Source organism: Enhydra lutris, unplaced genomic scaffold (assembly GCF_002288905.1).
Source record: "Enhydra lutris kenyoni isolate GAN:26980312 unplaced genomic scaffold, ASM228890v2 scaffoldscaffold10, whole genome shotgun sequence".
Taxonomy (NCBI): Eukaryota; Metazoa; Chordata; class Mammalia; order Carnivora; family Mustelidae; genus Enhydra; species Enhydra lutris.
Genome location: NW_019154094.1, coordinates 33,564,472 through 33,577,893, shown reverse-complemented (window position 1 = coordinate 33,577,893; position 13,422 = coordinate 33,564,472). Strand labels below are relative to the sequence as shown.

The window sequence follows — 13,422 nt, the reverse complement described above, 5'->3', positions numbered from 1 at the left end:
AAAAAAAAAAAAAAAAGAAAAGAAAAGAAAAGCAAACTCTCAGGCCCCACCCAGGCTTACTGGAGCACAATTTGTATTTTTAACCTGATTCCTAAGTGATCTGTAGGCACATTCAAGTTTGAGAAATACTGGTCTAGCTACCAAGTTGTAATAATAAATAGGCACTATGCATAAATCTGATTGTCTTGACAGTCTTGGAATTTCCACTAAATATGCAAGTCTGCAACTATATTCAAATGTCTCTTGTTAAAATTTATTCTGCTGACTTAGTTAAGAGCTATAAATCCCACGCATACACAACATCACAGCCAAAAAACAGTATCTACATCCTCCCCCATTTTTTTGTTAACTGTGAAGCACTTTGCCTGTAGTAACTTTTAGACCAGAGCTGGTACCACCTTATCTCTCTTCTCTCCAATAGCTGGAAATGGTATAAATAATAGGAAATGGAATCCCTGAGCCTTGTATTAAATTTCCTTTGATTCAGGATGAGCAGTGAAGAAATAATTAATGAAACAGGGCAAAAAGCACGCTAGCAATCACAGAGGGCAGTTCTAGAAGGCAAGAAGGACGTATCTCCTTTGCTGATAAGTGTTCATATTACACATTAACCAGGGATAAGGCCTGCTCTTCTGATACTTTAAGCTAGATCAGAATGGAACATTCCCAACAATTTGCTGAATAAAAGAAAGTTTTAGGTAGAGTCTCCGCAGCCTAGCGACCTTTCTCTCTAGGTACTCTCTTCTCAGGAGTACCCAATTCCCAAAGACAAGCCCAAAAGGAAGCTTTGATGTTTCCTTGCACCACAAAGTGACTGAAGAGGGAGAGGTCTTTCTGTGAAATTTCTGATTTGGAGACGGTGATTAAACTAGACCTAAACAAGTGAGCCAGAGGGTTATGTAATTCAGAACTAGGATGACCAAGTTTACCTGACTACAAACTGAGACAGAAAGAAGTATCTGCAAAAAGAAAAGAAAACAGCATTACAGAGAGAGAAAAAGAGAGAACGGTGGGGGATGAAAGAAAGAACACATGCACTGAGAGACCTCCTGGTCCTAAAATGACAGAAAGGGAACACCTTTGCACCTTGACTTGTCAGTCCTGGTATCAGCACAGCTGTACCTCCTAGTTGGAGGTATTGTGAGATTCCTTGCATTCTTCCAGTAAACTTTTTTGCTTGGTTTAGTTTCTGCATCTCACAACTGAGATTTCTTGGGCCAAGACACTGATCAAATGTACCCCATGACACCATATTGGTGCTATTTTTAAAGACTAAAACTCTTTGACATCAACATTTTACTTTTAGCTCATTGACTGAATTGCTGGGTGGAGAGTAAGGCAAAACATTAGTAATTCTACATTTCTGTATTCCTACCCTTAAACGTTGATAAAATTCCATCACAGTGCTTTGACTCACAGGTCAGAAGTTAGGACAAATGCTAAAGCTACTGAAAAACAGGCAAACTGTGCATAATTCAATGATGTTACTAAGCAGATGCGAGCTTGGGGGCATTTCAAGCAGTGCTGGCACCTTTAAATAGCAAATACAGCTTCTGAGGCTGCCCAACTACTGACACAGCAGGGTTTATCTACTGGGAGGCTGTGACTCACTTATTCTCCCAACTCCCCTATGTAATCTGACACAATGTATCCCCAAGATACTTCCTGCTGCTAATGCTTCTATTTCTATCTTGGAGCCTTTTAATTTGTATTTTCCCCAAATGGCTTCTGTCTGCTTGTGAAGTGGGATTCTCACCTCACTTGGAACTACTGGCTCTTTGATAAGGAAGAGCAGGCTGGCAAGAAGAACTGGCATGCCACAGAAACCTGTGTAAGCAATCAACAGCTTCTTTACAGCCAAGTGTGATTTTTCTGCAGCACCAGCCGAAAGCAGCTCAGCACAACTGTCTCTTGCTAATATCAGATTTTCATACACAAAGTCCCCATTAGTACTTTGCCACCTTGTGAAAGGTAAAAGAGTTTGGATGCAACTAGCTGCTCCTGCATCACGCTCGTGGGCGCATTTCGAGAACCCCAGGTGCATAATCCCTTAACTGGCACTTAAGGTTTAACATTCGTTTCTGCCCACCTGTAAGAATAAGAACAGTGATTATGAATCCTGGCCCCAGAATCAAGATGGAACTCTGCCACAGATTTACTATGAGATCTTGGGAAACTTATTTAACCACTCAACTTCAGATTTTTTTTTTTAATCAAATAAATAAATAAAATGTTAAAATCTCCCTGTAGATAAAATTCTGAGTGTCAAAAAAGAACATGTGTTTATAAGAAATAGAAAAGTGCCTGGCTCATCATAAGTACTCAAAATACGTAAGCTGTTATGCATGTAAGCTCTTCCGTTTCTGTTGAGTAAAACTCAATGTCATTCAGTTAAGGGAAAACCATTGTCTGTCCTTGTGGAGAAGTAAATTCTCACCATCCACAAGAGGAAGATTTCCCAGCATTGTGGGAAAAAAACACAACTCTGAACTCAAGAATTCTGCTTTGTGTGAGCATGTAATTCTGGACAAGTCATTAAATACTTCTGAGCCTAAATTTCCTTAACCACAAAATGAGATATCTGGCCTCGATGTTACCTGGGGCTCTTTTTACTTACTGCCTTATATGAGTTTACTTTTTCCAGTTTGGTCACTAAATGATCTCACATTTATGGCAAGAGTTAAACTATATGGATCTGTATGTAATAAAGACAACTTGAGCTTTGGCTGTCAACATGTTTGAGGTAAGCTCAATAGAGGAACTTTAAAAAAAAAAGCATTACTAAGACATGGGACCATATATATTGCACAGAAGTGCAAGTGTGTTAGGCCATTTCTTTTCAGACTATATCATGATTTGGGGGAAAGGAGATACTAATCAGGACTAGTTAAGCTTTGCTACAATATTCTAGGAATACACAATATTCCAGGAATACCAGTGGCTTGGTGTATTCAAGTTTTCTCTCTTCTATAAAGTCTGGTGCCATTTGCCTGCCATTTGCTTCCCATTTTTCTCTGTTACATCTGTCTTGCTTAAATTTTTGTTGGATGGTAAGACATAGGTTTTGTTTTGTTTTTTGTTTTTTGTTTTTTTTTTTTTGAAGAGACATAGATAGTTTCTGATTAAATTCAATTTATAAGTATCAATTAAACACTGACTAAGAGCTGTTCATTTCTAGCTATTTCATGAACAAAAAAATTAAGGACAAAATATTGAGGGGTTTATGCTTTAGAAGTGCCTCGAAGAAATCACCACCCACAGCATCCTTTTCCATTTTATGCTTTATTTAGGCATACTTATTATGTCTTTATTTTACTGTAGTACAAACCTCTCTACCGCAACCACTTCTTTTGGTTAGGATTATCAGCACTAGGACAAATTTGCCCTTGTATACCTAAGATGCTCCTTTTATTTCATTGCTATCAACCACTTGGTGGAGATTTTTATTTTCCTGCTATTTTTCACCCTGTGAAGTACAGATGAGGTTAAGAGGATTATTCAGCAGCTGTGTCCAACCACCTGCTCTCCAAATCCTTGGTTTTCAAGTCCTTAAGAACACTGCTGTGGATACCTTGGGTTCTGTCATTATCAACAAGGTTAATCCCACACTTCCCTAAGACTTGGCATCCACTTACTTTGAAGATAGCTGTAATTATGGCTCTCCTTTCAAAGCTTCATTCTTCCGGCAAGGTAAAAATCTTACCTCTAATCTTTTACTTCAAAAAGGTGGATTAAAAGGTAAAATAACCACAGCCACTTATCTAAGGCACATTCAGTCCTTGACCTTTGAGACAAATGTCTGTCTCACTTCAAAACAGATTTTAATGGGAAGGCTGGATTTCGGTAATTTGTCCATGTCTTGTCCCCAACAGGCTCACCAGAGATATGTTAACATCCTCCTGTTGTGTGATATTTCATCCTGTACAGATAAAGTTGACTGTGTTTCTTTCCAGTTTCTCTGCACAGTTCCCCAAGTTTAAGCTTCTCCAATTTCTCTAGCTTGTTTCCGGTTGTTTGTTTCAATGTACTTGGTGCATTATATTGGGCCATCAGCACTACATCTGAAATCTTATGCCACTTCGTGTTTGGATGACTCCTCTAGGTAATATTATCCCAGTCCAAGGGTTTGTGAAATTAGAGCAATGCTAACAGTCTGCAGACAGTCTATCAGTCCTTGCAAGCCTGTATTTTTAATAAATTTTCCTGCATAATCTTCAGATAAGTAGATCTTTATTTTTTCCTTACAATATTTGTGGCTAAAAGGAAACTGACAGCAACTCATTGGCTTTTGGCTAATATATTTTAGCGTATCTTTGTGATGCTCAAATCCTGAAGTCTATGGTTTTGGGACCACTTTTAAAGAGGAGACTCCAATGGGTATTTTACGTGATCTCTGAAGTTTACATTCCTTCACTACATGTGTAATTAGAAGGGTGATTCTGTACTAAATAGACAAAGGACTTTGTTTTGCAATTTTGACAAGCTACCATATGTCTTAATTTAAACATGGCAAGATAAAAATGTACTCCATTTTCTTTTCTTTTTTTTTTTTTTTCATATGATGAAAGAAATAACCCAGGCTTACTCTGGAACCTCTCTTAAAAAAGTATACTATAATGATCAACAAATGCTTAATTTAGTGTTACTTTTGAGACCCCTGTAAAACTGAACTAATTTCATTCAATCCATAGATTTAACCTACAGATTGATGGTTCTTTAAACAGTTACTTATAAAACACCACAAACTAAATTCGGTTAAGACATAGTTTTTCAGTAACTTATGTTAAAAATAATTGAGCTAGAGATAATCACACAACTAAATATCAGACTAGTGGGAATGAAGTACGGTCTTTCCTAAAAACATGTCCCTTCTAAACATGCTTAGCTGAGAAGAGAATCCATTTACCCAAGTCCCTGAATTCCAGCCTTTTACCTTATTGACGGGAAAACAACAAAGTTTAATGATTTCTGTAACATCACACATTTGGTTAATATCAAAATAGAAAACAAGACAGGAGACCTGATATTCAGTCTGATTTGTCTTCCCATTAGTTCATGTAGTGAGGTGTTTCACAGAGTCATAGGATCCTTGTGGAAAATGTAATTTAGCATCTTTTCTTACAGAGTAGAAAGCTGATTTTAGAAACTGCCAGTTTTAAAAACATGGTAGACTTGGCTAATGCAGACCAATGCCCACCTATAAACACAGATATTCCAGTACCATATGTTTTGATTACTAAAGCTTTGTAATAGAACTTGAAGTTCAGAAGGGATCCCTCCAGGTTTGCTTTTCTTTTTTTTTTTTTTTTTTTTTTTTTAAAGATTTTATTTATTTATTTGACAGACAGAGATCACAAGTAGGCAGAGAGGCAGGCAGAGAGAGAGGAGGAAGCAGGCTCCCCGCTGAGCAGAAAGCCCGATGTGGGGCTCGAACCCAGGACCTGGGATCATGACCCGAGCCGAAGGCAGCGGCTCAACCCACTGAGCCACCCAGGCGCCCCAGTGGTTTATTTTCTTGACAGCAATTTAAATTGCATTAAGAACCACATGTGCACAGAAACATTTTAATGTAAGGCCACAGGGATGTGTTCTTTTCATTTTAACATTACCCTCATGGTATGTTAATACTCTTCTCTCAGCATAGGTAATGTTACCTCTGCTAGGGAAGGCTCTGTCAACTATCAAGAGAAACAAAGGAAGAATAAAAATCATGTTTCTCTGTTAAATATTTCCCTGCTATATCAGAAGTCCCTCAGGGGCTGATTAAATTCATTAAGTGATAGTGAAAATTCTAACCATTATTTTCTTTCTGGCCAAGAAGCTAGCATAGGAAAAACCAATCTTGGGACAGTCAGGCTGCCCATAATATAATGTTACAGCCTAAAATTTACAGCCAAGTAACATTCATTTAAAAAGTATGAATTATAGAGGGCCTGTCTTATAACTGACACTAGGATCAGTACTTGACATACTCTTTGTAACTCTTGCAAATGCAACAAAGTGACTATTAGGACCCTTACTTTATAGTCTGAGGAATCTGAGGCTTACAGAGATAAAAATTGAGAAAAATTCAAATGTTTACCCATCTCTCTCTGCCTCCATCACTTATAACTTTTGTATTAAACCATTAATCCTTACAATTAGAAACCTGACTTGGTCTTTGGCCTGGGAGGACACGTCAGGATTTTAGAAAGACAGTATGTACTGATTTGAATGACAACCTAAGGAGTCTCTTTATTTTGTTACATCCCCTAGTCACCTTATCTGAAGGAGAAATTTTGTCTTCTTAAAACATGCATTTCATAATCTATTACTATATTGAGATATACTTCACATTTAAATTCACCATTCACTATACAATTCAGTGATTTTTAGTATATTCACAAGGTCATACAATAATCACCACTATCTAATTTGAGAACATAGTTATCATTCCAAAAAAGAAACCCTGTGCTTGGGGCTCCTAGGTGGCTCAGTGGGTTAAAGCTTCTGCCTTCGACTCAGGTCATGATCTTAGGGTCCTGGGATCCAGCCCAGCATTGGGCTCTCTGCTCAGCAGGGAGCCTACTTCCCCACCTCTCTCTGCCTGCCTCTCTGCCTACTTGTGATCTCTGTCTGTCAAATAAATAAATGAAAATCTTAAAAAAAGGAAAGAGAGAAAGAGAGAAAGAAAGAAAGAAAGAAAGAAAGAAAAGAAAGAAAGAAAGAAGAAAGAAAGAAAGAAACCCTGTGCTTATTAGCAGTCCCCTCTGTCCTTGGTTCCTGGAAACAACTTTACACTTTTTATATCAATAGTTTTGCCTATTCTGGACATTTCATATAAATGCAATCATATATGTGGTCTTTTATGTCTGGCTTCTTATACTATTTTTACATTTCCTCCATGTTGCAGCATGTACCAGTACTTAATTTTCCCAGTTTTAATTGACTAATATTTAACAAAAGAAGAAAATTACTTCTACCAATCCAGAGAAAAAGAATGTAATTATTTTCTTCCATTTTTTCCTCTGTGTGTACATTAGATTGAATATTGTAGTGTTAACAAAACAAATTTACATGATGTAAGCCCAGTCTCCATTTTGCTGATGGAAAAAGTGAGTCTAAGAGAAGTTACTTTACCAGCTCCAACATCAGAGCAGGAAATTAAAGCACAGGACTCTGAACATAGAGCCAAAATTATTTTCACTTAGTTGATAGATATATGACAGGAACAACTAAATGGCCCATTCAGCCACTGAACCTATGATCTTTGGTTCACCAGAGACAAACTCTCAGAAGCTGAGCAAAGCTTCCACATTTCATCAATCCAGAAGTCTTTGCGCAGCTGAGGATACTGAACTCAAGGGTCTGTCAGGGCCAAATAGGTAGCAAATGAAGTGGCATGATAAACTGGAGAGGAAAGGAGGAGGCAGCGGCTGCCCAGGAAAGCCCTCCTGTCATCTAGGAGTGCAAGACTGAGATAGGAAGGTATTCTGATTTCTTCTGAGAGAATCTGGAAATCATCATTATATCTGAAACTGTATTTTCAAGGGTTGGCAACAATTAAAACTTTATCTTTTTGCAATTAAAAGGTAAAAAATAACAAACAAATGTGTGAACCAACATAACTCTGTTTTGAAGCTGTTCTTATCCATAGGCTACCACTTTTACAACCTGTGGTGGATGACAAAAGGCTAGGGCACCTGGAGGTAGTGCCAGGGCCTTCCTTAAAGACAACCTAAAAGGGATTGTTACAATTTAAAAGGACCTGACTTCCTCCTGCCTTTCAGTCTTAATTTTGGAAAGGTCCAACAACTTTTTTTTGTTTATTGATGTACAAATGAGATAAATTTTATTAGTTTCAGGTGTACAATGTAATGATTCAACATTTGTGTACATTGCAAAATGTTCACCACATTGAGTCTATTTACCATCTCTCACCAATGTTACATTTTGTTTGTGATGACAACTTCTAAGATTTACTTTCCTATTCAAATTTGCAATTCTATATATTTTTTTTTTATTCATTTGACAGAGAGAGAGAGATCACAAGTAGGCAGAGAGGCACGCAGAGAGAGAGGGAAGCAGGCTCACCGCTGAGCAGAGAGCATGAGGTGGGGCTCCATCCCAGGACCCTGAGATCATGACCTGAGCTGAAGGCAGAGGCTTAACCCACTGAGCCACCCAGGTGCCCCGCAATTCTATATTATTGATGACAGTCCCCAAGCTGCATATTAAATCCCCATGTCTAGGTTATTTTATAACTGGAAGGTTGGTGTGTATATATATATTTATATATATAAATAATATATATATGTATATATATATGTATATACATATGTACATGAGTGAGCATGGGAGGGGTAGAGAAAGAGGGTGAGAATCTCTAGCAGACTCCCCACTGAGTATGGGCCTGAGGTGGGGGGGGGGGGGCCCGCAGGGCTTAATCTCAAGACCCTGAGATCATGACCTGAACCGAAACCAAGAGTCAGACGTTCAACAGAGCCACCCAGATGCTCCTATAACTGGAAACTTGTAATTCTTGATCTTTTTTACCTAGCTGGCCTTCCCTCAAGCCTCCCTTCCTTCTGGCAACCAACTTATTCTCTGTATATATGAGTTTGGTTTGGGTTTGTTCGTTTTTTTGTTTGTTTGTTTTTTATTCCAGCTATAAGCGAAATCATGCAGTATTTGTCTTTCTTTTTCTGACTTACTTCACTTAGAATAATACCCTCTAGGTCCATACATGATGCCACAAATGGCAAAATTTCATTCTTTTTTATACCTGTGTAGAATTACAATTGTTTGTGTCTGTGTGTATACATATATACATATATAAACATATATGCCACATCTCTTTTTATAGATATTTTTAATTTATTTCTTTGACAGAGAAGATCATGAGCAGGGGGAGCAGCAGGAGGAGAGGGAGAAGCAGGTTCCCCGCTGAGCAGGGAGCCTGATGCAGGACTTGATCTTAGGACTCCGGGATCATGACTGGAGCTGAAGGCAGGTGTTTAACTGACTGAGCCACCCAGGTGTCCCTCACCTTGAATTTTAAAAAAAAAAATTTTTTTAAATATGCTATTTTTTTCCTCTTGCTTTTCTTCATTCTATTCCTTCTTTCAGAAATATATTGTTTTCTTCAACCTGTACCCTTCTCACATCTTTCTTCAACTCTATGCAGCTAACTAAAAATTTAATGTTTGAGGAAGGCTTCTGTGGTTTTTCTTCTCTGGGTTAAGTTTTCCTCCAGGGCCAGTATCAATGTGGACAACATGAAAATCACATGGTACAGTAACTGCTTGTTTGATTAGCATACTTTCTTATTATAGACCCTACTAAGCCAGTGATGATACTTCTTTTCTACATCATCGTATTCAGTTGTCAGTAATTATCCATGAAAAGAATGGAGCATATAATGACATCTTTTGTGTTGCAATTCCACTGTTTTTAAGTTTAAGGTGTTGAAATCATACTCCGTGACAAAAAGCTGAGAACTTTGCCCTTAAGAGTAGAATCAAGACATGAATGCAAACTCTTACTACTGAACTCCAGCATAGTATTGGAAGTCCTAGCCAGAACAATTAGACAAGAAAAAGAAATGAAAGACATTTAATTGGAAAGGAAGACATGAAATTATCACTATTTACAGATGACATGATTTTATATGCAGAAAACCATAAAGAGTCCACCAAAAAATTGTGAGAACTAATAAATGAATTTAGCAAGGTTGCAAGATACAAAATCAGTATTAAAAAAGTTTATTGCACTTTTATACACTAACAATGAACTATCAAAGAGAAGTTAATAGTCCCCTTTGCAACTGCATCAAAAAGAATAAAATGCCAAAAAATAGTAAAATGCCTAGAAATAATCACAGAGAAGAAGGACTTATATACTGAAAACAAGAAGAATTAATATTCTTAAAATGTCTATCCCTCCTGGAGAAATCTACATATTCAGTGCAATTCTTATCAAAATTCCAATGGTATTTTTCTCAGAAATAGAACAAAAATGATTAAAAATTGTATGGAATCACAGAAGGTCCTAAATAGCCGAAGCTCTCAAGAGGGAAAAAAAGAACAAAGCTGGAGGCATCACACTCCCTCATTTCTTACAGTACTTCAAAGTTACAGTAATCAAGACACTTTGGCATTGGCATAAAAACAGATCAGTAGAACAGAAAAGAGGGCCCAGAAATAAGCCCCCATGCATATATGGTCAATCTATGACAAAGGAGGCAAGGAAGGAGAGTCTTTCTAATAAATAGTGTTGTGAAGACCGAGCAACCACATACAAAAGAGTGAAACTAAAGTACTATCCTCCATCAAATACAAAAATTAACTCAAATGGATTAGAGACTTGAATTTAAGACCAGAAACCATAGAATTCCTAGAATAAAACACAGGTGGTAATCTCCTTGACATTGTTCTTAGCAACATCCTTTTGAATCTTACTCCAGAAGCAACAGTAACACAATCAAAAATAAACAACTGGGACTACATCAAACTAAAAACTTCAGTCAGTGAAAGAAACAACTATGAAAATAAGAAAGTAACTTACATTTGTATATCATACATCTGACAAGAGCTAATTTCTAAAACATAAAAATCTTATATAATATCATGTATAAAAAATAACTCAGTTAAAATACAGGCAGAGGATGTGAATAGACATTTTTTCCCAAAGAGCACTTACAGATGGCCAACAAGCTCATGAAAAGGTGCTTCAGCATCACTTGTCATCAGGGAAATGCACATCAAAACCACAATGAGGTACCACTTCACACTTCTCAGAAGGGTTAAAAATCAAAAAGACAAAAAATAGAAAGCATTGACAAGGATGTAGAGAAAAGGGAAGTCTCATGCACTGGTGATGGGAGTGTAAATTGGTGTAGTCACTGTGAAAAACAGTGTAGAGGTTTCTCAAAAAATTAAAAAACTACCATAAGATCCAGTAATTTCACTTCTGGGTATTTATTTTAAAAAAGAGATACTAATGTGGGAAGATATATGCACTCTTATGTTGACTGCAGCATTATTTACATTAGTCAAGATAGGCAAATAACACAAGTAGCCACTGATGGATGAATGGATAAAAAAATGTGGTGTGAGGTGCCTGGGTGACCCTATATACACTAACACACCCAGTCAAGAATGGGTTCCACATCAGATGACCCAAATAGTTTATGTAATAGATTCAATGAGAAATAATTAATATGTACTATTTCTAGGCAATGAATCTGAGAGCAGCCTGTTATAGAGCAATACTTAATTTGTAAAAAATATATTACTCGATCTTGGCTTATGCAAAACAACTAAGGAATCAAGTGAAATAAATTTTTTTCCTAATTTTTTTTTTATAATTAAGGGTGTTAAAAATAATCTTCCCCTGAGAGCCAAAATTGTGTGCTGATACTTACCCAACGTCATCAATCCTGTACTGAATAACAGAAGTTTTAAATTTTATCTTGCTTGGGAGATATGTTGTCCATCAGACATAATTATTACAACTTTTAAAATGAGTTGGCACCTTATTTTATGTGTATCAATGGAATGAGATCTCCTCCACCACCATCCCAAGATTGCATTGGATTAGATTGGGCCCTGAATCCAATGTCTGGTGTCCTTATTACAAATACAAGTTTGGACAGAGGTGCACAGGGAAGAAATCTATGTGAAGGAAGAGGGATCTGAATGAAGCCATTCCATGCCAACAAAGACCACATACTGTTGCCAACTACCAGAAACTAGAAGACTCAAGGATGGATTCCTCCTTAGAGCCTTCAGAGAGTAGGACTGTGACTTCACTTCCATTTCAGACTTCTAAACTACAGAACTATGACAAAAATAAACTGCTGTTGTTTTCAGTCACCCAGTTCATGGTACTGTGATAGCAGCCTTAGGAAATAAAAACAGGTATTTCACTTTATTGGATCTGAATATTTTATGAAGGAAAAAATTTGCATATATCATAGATCATGAGTAATACTGCTTGTGTTTTAACCCTAAAAGGCTTCAATTTTAAGACCTGAATATATGTAGGATCTAGTAACACAATATTTGTGTTGATTTGACTGATAAAATGTCTTTTCCTATAAAATCACTTGGTAAAAGTGCGACAACTTTTACTTCATTCCCAATACTCTTTCCATGATGCCAAATTCAAAAGTTCTTCAATTATCAAATTAATCTGAGCCACAGAACAGCTACCACAAGTATCTTCTCTAGAGAGACTTGGGAAAGGTCTCAATTTCCTATTGTCAAGTCCTAATTTACTTGATTTCACTATCTTCATTAACTTCAACCTTCAGAAAAACACTAAAAATGATCTCATAGCATCAGTCTGTAAGCAATAGATCTCACTGTTTCCATAAAAACTAAGGATGCTAACCAAAGGTAAAGTGAAATAAAGACAATCTTCCCTTGTGGGACGCTTACCTTTTAGGGCAGTTCTTCGGACCACATACTGTTGGAGGTATTTTATATCAAAGATCCCTAGAATAAAATTAAAAATATACAAATAAATATAATTTTCAAGTATAAATAAGCTATGGGAAGCTGATACTTTACTATTGGCTTTCTAAAATTAAATTAGGAGGAAAAGAAAATTAAATATGGTCAGTATGAATTTCCAGCTTGATAGAATTGCCCAGATTAGGAGCCAGGATGCTAGGTTCCTTTCTCTGCTTTGTCTCCCACTAGCTGTGTGACTTTTGACAAGTCTATTCACCACTCAAGCCTTTCTTTGTTAGAATAATGGCTCTAGGAGACTGTAATATTTTGTGATATTCAGATTCAATAAAAAAGACAATTTCTAAAGAAACTATATTATAAAAGCTTATAAAATAATGAAAAGGTGAACAATGAACTAAAAAATATCTGGTGGTTTTTGCCAGACATATGAATATGGAAAATGAGACTAACAATAACAAAAACAAAACACTCTTGCCATAAATATGGTATTATATCTTCTCTTAAAGCCAACAAGTTAAACTTTAATTGCAAAATAATTCTGTGCCTGAGAGTAATTTCCCCTGAAGCAATACTGTTTCCCCCTAAGGAAAAAAATATATATATAATACTACAGAAATTAAATGCATATATTCATACCTTCATGTTTATGTATATGTATATATCTTGTAACCAAGTTTCTATTGTAGATAACTTTACTTCTGAACAAAATAACTGTCTTATAATTGTTTATAATTTAAAATATTTTATGTAGATCAATATAGATTGGTCACTCAGAAATATCTTTACACAAATCTAATCTAATTTACATTTAAATATAGTATAATTTATTAGGATAGAAATATTGTATTTTCCTGATTAGCCATAAATACATTATCACTTATTAAGTTTATAATGGCCCCTGCTGGGTATCATAATAATTCATCCATTTTTAAGCCCTAACTACCTTTACTTTCAAGTTAATATC

At 36.4% G+C, this 13,422-nt stretch overlaps 1 protein-coding gene across 1 annotated transcript in view; it reads right to left on the bottom strand.

Moving 5' to 3' along the window:
* Nucleotides 1-12,479, bottom strand: part of LOC111144035 (contactin 4) — a 704,266-nt gene extending 691,787 nt beyond the window's left edge. The window contains exon 1 of the mRNA XM_022498106.1: nucleotides 12,423-12,479. The gene's annotated coding sequence lies outside the window, so the exon portion shown is untranslated. The remainder of the gene's footprint in view (nucleotides 1-12,422) is intronic.
* Nucleotides 12,480-13,422: the final 943 nt, after the last annotated feature.